Source organism: Eleutherodactylus coqui, chromosome 9, assembly GCF_035609145.1.
Source record: "Eleutherodactylus coqui strain aEleCoq1 chromosome 9, aEleCoq1.hap1, whole genome shotgun sequence".
NCBI lineage: Eukaryota > Metazoa > Chordata > Amphibia > Anura > Eleutherodactylidae > Eleutherodactylus > Eleutherodactylus coqui.
In genome coordinates, this window is record NC_089845.1 from 44,608,452 (window position 1) to 44,617,459 (window position 9,008).

The window sequence follows — 9,008 nt, forward strand, 5'->3', positions numbered from 1 at the left end:
AGTGGAAACGCCTCCAATTCCAGGGCGACCCTACTCCGCTATTGATTAACACACCATCTAGCAAGTGGAGGCTGCCATTTTGGAAAATCACCATGTTACCATTCGCACTGTTATACTAATAATATATGTTTTTCTTACATCAGCCTAGGCTAATATATATATACCTTCATAGGAAATAGCTAGCAGTTAAATGGTTAATGTGCTCAATATTATACCCTGATATGTGCAAGAAGCATGTTATAATGCACCCCTATGAAGTCTCTGGGAGGCTCATTCTTATGGGGGGGAGCTGCTTCTTATCTCCTCTCTTTCATACCTTGGTTCAGGCAGGGATATTAATAAAGTCTGTGCTACTTGAGTTTTAGGAATAACGCGTTTGGTAGTGGCATATAACTTGGGGCATTAAGATATGCTAATCATTAGAGTCATTACATACTAAGCCAATCATGAGTTGTTATGATGTTGGAGGTGTACATGTGTATTGATGCGTCATTTCCACTATATCTGTATCGTGATACTAACAATAAAGCAGAAGTGTACTGGAGAATGACTGACATGGAGTTAGACTCAGATACATTGCATGCATGCTACTTCTCATTATAACCAATTTGGAGCAGGACAGTGAAGTTCATGGAATATTATATTATTCCCATAACAGCAACCTAGCCCAAAATGTCAAGATTAGTGTGGGACCCGTGGAAAAAATCATCCAAGACCATCTTGATATGCTTAAGGTATTCGCTTGCTGGGGTTCCCAGCTGCTCACACCTTTCCAGTAGAAATCAGTCGAATGTCCCCAGGTTCTTTTGAATGTGCCAGGGAAACAAGGAGACTCTTTTAACAGACTGATCACACAAGATGAAAGCTGGCTCCATCAATATGATCCTGAGACTAAAGTCTAGTCCATGCAATGGAAGCATGCAAACTCACCACCTCCAAACAAGGTATGTGCCCAACCTTCGGCAGGCACGGTCATGCTCACAGTCTTTTGGGACCAGCACGGAATAGTCTTGATGGATTTCCTAGCAAAGGTTACCATGATCACTGGGTCAAACTATGCTTCACTGCTGTGGAAATTGCTGGAGGTCATCACAACCACGCTGTTACGGGTATGAAATTTTACCGCATCCCACTTATTCACCCGACCTCGGACCATCGAACTTCCACCTCTTTCCAACAATTAAGTAATTTTTGATGAGACTGATTTCTGAAGCCACAACGTGGCTTTTGGAGCGATCTGTCGACTTCTACAAGCGAGTTGCTTACAGTTGCTTAAAAAAATGAGAGAAGTGTGTGCCCCTATGTGGCACCGATGTAGAGAAGGACTAATAACTGCCAAGTTTCGTTGCTCTCAGTCCATGGGAAGTGGGTCACCAGGAAATCTTTAACCCCTTAAGGACATGGCCTATTTTGGGCTTAAGGACGTAACGATTTTTGGTGGATTTTCATGCCCATTTTTCAAAGGCCATAACTTTATTTTTCCGTCGAGGGCTTGTTTTTTCCGTGGCGAACTGTAGTTTTTATTGGTGCCATTTTTGGGTACATTGACTATATTGTAAAACTTTTATAATTTTTTTCATGATAGCAGGGAGAGAAAACACATCAATTCTGCCATAGTTTTTTTTTTCTACAGCGTTAAGGCTAATGCCCATGGCCAGATTTCTGCCTGGTTTTATGCATCGGAAATGTCCGCGCTGTGGCATTCCATCGTGAAATTCCACAGTGTGAAACAAACCGCGACATGTTATAATTGCTGCGGGAATACCGCGGCCGGCATCCATTGTAGTCAATGTAAGCCAGTTGACGCACTACACTTCTGCTGTAGCACAGTGGAAGTATCGTGTGAAAACGTGTCCCCGCCCACTGCGGGCTCCGGCACTGCCAGCGTGCCACGCGCTGTACTGCGCATGCGCACTGGCTCGAAGGGCGGGCACAGCGTGGTGGATCCCGGAGGTGAATATGAAGGTTTTTGTGGGGCGCCGTTGTGGACTCCCCTGTGATATTTCCCTAGCCGAGTCTGCCACCGCCGTGGGCATGAGGCCCTTATTATGCAGCATGAATGACACAAAACGTTTTTTTAGCAGGTCTGTACAATTACAACGATACCAAAATTCTTATTTTTTTTACGTTTTTTCCCACTTTTCCGCAATAAAAACCCTTTTTGGGGAATTTTTTTTCTAAATCACTGGATTTAAAGTCATATAACTTTTATTTTTCCATGGATGGAGCTCTGTGGGGGCTTATTTGTTGCGAGACAAGCTGTAGCTTTTTTTTAATACCAGTTTGGGGTACATACGGCTTTTTTGATCACTTTTATTGCGTTTTTTGGGAGGTAAAATTTAAAAAATAAGCATTTTGGCTCTGTTTTTTAGGGTTTTGTTTTTACACTTTTTGCTGTGCAGGATAAAAAGCATGTTCTATTTCTTGTGCGCAGCTTTATGGATATGACGATACCAAATATTTGGAATTTCAATTAAAAAAAATGTATGCTAATATGGGAAAAAGCACAAAAAAAGGTTTTTTTTCAACATTTTTCTTTTTTTAACATTATTTTTATTTATTTATTTTTTTTACACTTTTTATGTCCCTATAGGGGACTTGTACAATAGCACCTATGATCACTATGATAAGGGGACTTGTACAATAGCACCTATGATCACTATGATAAGGTATTGCAGGACTTTTGTCCCGCAATGCGTTATCGCTTGTATTAGCGATCACAGGTACTGGCAGAACAGGAAGCCTGTATCTGGTATCCTGTTGCCATGGCAACCCACCGGGCTCTCCGCGATTTCATCGCGGGAGTCTGATGACGTCACAGAGGGAGCACACTCCATCTGTGAACCTTTTACATGTCACGATCTACATAGATACAGTGTTATTTGCGCACATAAAACCACACTGGAGCAGGCTAATTACAAGGGCGTAAGCAATTTTTGGTAACGTAAATATACAATGTAATTACACCACCAAAATGTGCTTATGTCCATGTGAACTGGCCCTTATATTTGCCTATTTTCTCCTGCTTTTTCCTGCTTCTAACACATCAACCTCAAAAAATGACTGTGCACTTGCCCCCTAATGTATCCCACACTTGGACAGGTGTCATTATCACAATATCATCAAAGTTAGTTACTTCACCTGTCAGATGTTTTAAAGTTACATCTGATCATATATAGGGGTGGACAAAAATATGGAAACACCGTACGAAATGCAGACCTGGAGTTACAGGTTACGATTATAAGTGGAGGTAATATGACACAGATGCTGCCGGACAGAAGTAACCATCTGCCCGATCAACAAGGTTCCATTGGTCAGGGGTTTGAGCCACTCAACTGCTTTTACCAGCTTATTCCCAAAACCACCCAGAGCAGGGCAAGAAGTAAAGTAAACACAAATTTGGTGGGAAAGCTCTTAGCCAAGCAGGGGTCAACAGGGCAGCTGAGTGCTAATGATTAAAATCCCATGCATTTCGTATGGTGTTTCCATATTTTTGTCCATCCCCTGTATATCGTAACATCAACTAGACTTTCATTGCTCAAAGATACAATTCAGTGTATGTATTCAGTATCTGCAGTTTAAAACCAAAGGCCTTAGAAATTGGAAATTTCACAAAGTTTGTGGAAAAATCAATCAAAGAAACCTGAATGTGCCGCACTTGTAAAGCTGCTTAGTGAGTGATGATATGAAAGATGATATCAATACCTTTAACACTGTCCAAACCATTATAGAATTTCCTCTGTAACCCATCAGTAAGTCAATATTAGTCATCATTCAACAGAGATAGAGGTTTACATCAACAGAGAAATGCCAGATTTACAAGATAGTATTAGAATAGGAACAAGGACAATTCCCAAGGAACAAGATATTTTATTGCTGACACATGCTGTATGCCTTTGACTCGGTCAACCATATAAAATGACAGCCTGCTATTCATAAAGTGGCTGTAGCTGAGTATCACATTTGTTCTTATGGGAAGGCTTTACTTGGATCAACATACCATAATGATAGGAATAATAGGTTCCATGCTGATAATCAACATAGACAAGGCTACAAATAATCACCATACTTCTTAGCTTGTTCACTGAACTGAAAGACTGAAGGAGAAGATTCAGTGTTGGTAAATAAAGACTTCCCATTCCGGGTGCAGTTACTATGATATATCTTTGATATCTATGATCCTAATTGGTTTCATTTTACAATCCAAGTCATAAAAATAAAAGGATGTCTTCTATCTATTGCCTATCTGACATTTATTTAATCTTAATGACCTTTTTTATAGATGGCAAAGAGGAAACGCTTATGCCACTTTGTAGCTGAGATTTAATTGTTTGAGCAGACATCTCTTGATTCAACTCTATACACAATAGAGACCAAGCAAGGTTGAGCTCCGACTATTAAAGGGAACCTATCACCAGGTTTATGTACCCGAAGAAGGGTAACCAGAAGCTGGGATAGATATGTACAGTGCCCTTGTGTATGGGTTACTCTGTAACACTATAAACTTTGAAGTGTGCCTCGAGAACGGAGCTCTCAAGTCAAAGTGGTGGACATCACTGCGCTCTTCCTGCTTGTAGAATGAAGAATGACAGCCCACCCGGCCTGTGTATTGGAAGAGAACTGTCAGTCAAAATGCTGCGGGTGGGGAGAGCCCAACGTGGCCACCTCATTGACTGGATACCTCCATTCTCAAGTCAAACAGGCAAACTTCAAAGTGTGTTTATTCTAAAAGGCCACAGTGTTTCCGAATAACACAGGGGCACTATGCATGTCTGCCCTGGGTTCAACAAGTTCCCTTTAACCTAAGCCCCATATCAAGAGTATTGATATTGGAACTGTAGTTTGCTGTTGCCAAAACATCAAGGAAAACAAAGTGAATGCTTGACCAAACAAAACCCAACCTTTAATTGAAAGCACAATATAGCTATTTCAAGGTGGACAAGAAGATTTGACCCTGATTCAGTCAACTGACAAGAAGGAGCTAGATCACAACAATGTGCGCCAGGTCAGATTGCTTGAGCGATCAACTGAACAGTCCGGAGGTAAATATGAACAATTGCTACAAGCAGTGCGAGGGTTAATGTCAGTTCACAACTACGATGCAATACACAGGAGGTTAGGCTGAAGGACATTCCACAAGAAGTCCAAAATCAATTAGAGGTCAAACCAGAAAAGCGAAGAGTCCATGTGCAAAGCCAAGCGGTAAATTTACAATAATAGTCAAGCAGGGCCAAAGTCAAAACTCGAAAAAGCGGTAAGTAAACAATAAGTCTTTTGGTAATCTATAAGTATTCTATTAGTTCAGAGCCATTTGTCATGGTGACAAATTCTTTTTAAGGGTGGTATATGAAAGCTTTAAATAACATAAGGCCTGTGTACTCGGTGGAGGTAATGGGAAGGGGGATAAAAAATATTCATATTAAAATGCATTAGGTAGAAATCAAAGAACATCAACATACCATTGAGAAGTCTGAGCAGTTCAGAAAAAAATGTATATGATTGATATGGTGAAATGGGTTCTCCCAATGGAAATATTGCCACTATAGTTGATTGGCTGTGTCAGAAATTACAGTTAATCTCTGATGATCACTCAATAGGGGTTGAGAGAGTCTTTGGCACAGTCCATGAACCAGAATGATGTTATAGCCGCTGATCATGGTCAATGGCAGTTCTTACCTCCTCCTGCCATTGGTCATCGTCAACGCTGTGTCCTCACTTCTCACATCTTGGCTGTCATTGCTGCCTAAAAGTGTGTACGTCCCCAGCCTACCTCTTAAATGGTCATTGCGTGCAGCCAACCTTCCAGTTCTTGACTACTCAAGATTGGAGTTGGGGAGGAATTTCTTTCCTTCAATGGGGAAAGTTGGCTTCTACCTTATTGGGTTCTTTTTTCCTTCCTGTGGACATATGTCTTTTTTCGGCCTTACATACTATGTTACTATTAGTTCACTGTCTGCTGCTTGCCCTGATCCTCGGTCTGTTCCTCAACTACACAAGAAATCCATCTCTCCTAACCTTAGTTCAGTTCCATAACTACATTTCTATCTACACCCACCAGGACCATGTTACAGCATACCTAACCAAGTTGTGTCAGTTGCCTCTTGACTGTAACTATTTTAAAGGTCTGGGGTTACACACAGCAAAGACCAGATCCCGACTGGTGGGAATAAAGGATGAAAATAGGATCTCCATATGCAGGCCTCAGATCTAACCCTAAGTCAAATCTGTTTAGAGGCACTGTGGATCCAGGTGTGCTGCATTGACAAAAGGTGCTGCTTGAGGGGATAAAATGGACACCTTTTTTGTAATCTCATATAACTCCTATAAAATTAGAATACTTATATAGTATATATTTTATGTTGTTTTCTCAGCAGATTGTGTTTACATTATTGGCACTCTTTATTGTTTGGTATAAAAAAGTCAATATCTACAGAAATAAAGTGGTTATATACTAACTTTGTATCATTAGAAAATTTTAATAGTATGTCCAAATACATTCAACAGAAAAGTTTACCTGTCAACTTACATGCAGTCATATCTAAAAAGAAATAAACAATAAACATAGAAAATAACATGAGCAGCATTAGGGTGGTTTCACATCTACGTCAGAACCTCCAGCCGGAGGTTCCATCACAGATGCGGCTGCAAGTAGCGAAAGAAAAAGCTCTGCATGCAGTGCTTTTCCTTCCATCCTAAAACCAGGCATTTGGGCGAAATCGGGTGGATCCCATTATAGACAATGGGGTCTGCCCAGCACTGTTCGTTTCCATCCAGAGATGGAACCATTTGGCCACGGGGATTCCCCAGAGTAGGAAAGGGGAATCCCCAGAGCAGGTGTGAAGCCACCCTTAAAGGCACCCTTTTCTAATATGTGGTTGCACAACCTTTGAAAACAATGACAGCTTTCAAATATTTTGCAGCCATCTGTGAGCTTTTATCACTACAAGAGAGAGAGAGAAAAAAGAATTTAAAAAAAACTAGATACTATAGAATGAGAAAGAAAAAACAAGAGGAGGAATAAAGAGTGAGTGGGAAGGTATGAAGACTACCAAATCATACTAGATTTCAAAATCCTAAGAGCTATTAGTATTCATAGGATTGACTCACTAGATTAATTTCTCAAGGGTCTGGACTGGAGCAAAAAGATACTCCATGCTGCCCAGGTACCCCAAAGTTTGTCATATTTGGCTTTATCTTCAGCTACCTACTATTCCATTATCATTATGTGTAGTGATGAGTGATTATTGGAATAATTGGGTGGGGAGTTATCGGCCTGATTTTCCAAAAATAATCTAGGATTGGTACAACGTAATTAAAGTCTATAGTAGCAAAAGTAGGGTTCAGTAATTTGACCTCTAGAAGGTCTGTAATGCAGCCAGATGTGGAAGCAGTGCCTCTTCAATGAATTTGGCTTAGTGGTTACCACTGTTGCTTTGCAGTACTCCAACTTCGGGTTGTAGTTTCAAATCTCATCAAGGACATTTGCATGGAATTTGAAAAACTCTATACAGATTTTGTCCTTGGTCAGGTTTGAACCTAAAACTTTAGCATTGCAAGGCAACAATGCTAACCACTGAGCCACCACACTTGTTCTTTCATCTTCAGAGGAAGAGAAGAACACCACTTTATACAGATGTTGCCCTTGGTCAGATTTGAACCATAAAACTCAAGGACTTCTGTTTGTGTTTATTTTTCTTGTCCTTCTCCTCCTCTGGAGAAGAACAGGTTTGGTGGCTAAATTGTAGCACTGCGCCAGTTAATTTGTGACTGTAGTGCAAGAAAAAATGTCTGCTCCACTAGTGATTTGCATGCAGTGATTCGTTTTTTGTGGTCTGAGGGTGTGTCTGATGCTGATACTTTGTGCACAGTATGGAGAAAGTGTTTTGTTTTGAAGAAGTATGTATCAATGGATAGAGAAATTCAAAAAAGGTCACAAGTGTCAGCTATGAAGAAGGAGCCGGACTCTGGGATTCTCAAGGACTAATACTGGAACATTATCAGGAAAAAGGTTCAACAATCAACAGTGCTCCTTACAGTGAGATGCTCACTAAAGAGCTGAAGCTTAAAACTCAAACAAAACTCAGAGGACTGCTATCCAAGTCTGTTGTGTTGTTACATGACAATGCACACCTGCACAACACTACACATACTGTCAACACTCTCCAAAAACTTTGTTTTGAGGTGTTAGAGCATCCTCCCCATCCTCCTGATCTTACTCCATCAATCACTTGTTTGGTCCCCTGAAAGATGCGATAAGTGGATGAAGATTCAAGCCTGATGAAGAGATAAATACAGTGGTGCTTTTGTGGCTCACAGGGGAATAGGAAATCTTGTTAACTAATGGACAAAGTGTATTGAAAAGCAGGGACATTGTCAAAAAATAATGAATTTGTCTTTTCCGAAAGCTGAATAAAATATATTTTACAGCCAGAGTATATATATATATATATATATATATATATATATATACATATTTATTTTTTTTGTGGTAAATTGCCTTTATTAGGGCCAACTTTTTTTTTGAGATTCTCTTTTTACTAATAAGTATTCATAATATAAAAGTGACAACAGCATAATGCTGTAAAGTAATCAAAACTCAAGTTTTTAACAAAAATCTTTTTCTTTTTAACAGGGTGAGGGAGTAGTGAATGCGATCACTTCTAGGTTATATGTTGCCATGTTCCCATAATAAGTATCATATAAAATCTTATGATCTTATTGAGCAGATCCCTCTTGACCAGGGATCCCAGGTTTTCCCAAAGTTGTCATGGGTTCTATTAACCAAACTGATGAGTTCCTCAAATCTGCATATCTCATTTACTTTTGAACGCCATTGGTTTACTGAGGGCGCAGATGGTTGAAGACAGATGAGGGGGATCAGGAACTTTGCAGACGCAACCAAATGCATAATGAGATTTGTTTTTGAGGGAGTATAGTCTGATGAGGGTTCCAATAAGATAACATTTTCAGGGGTTAAGTTAAAGGAATCAGCAGCAAAGCGCCTGATG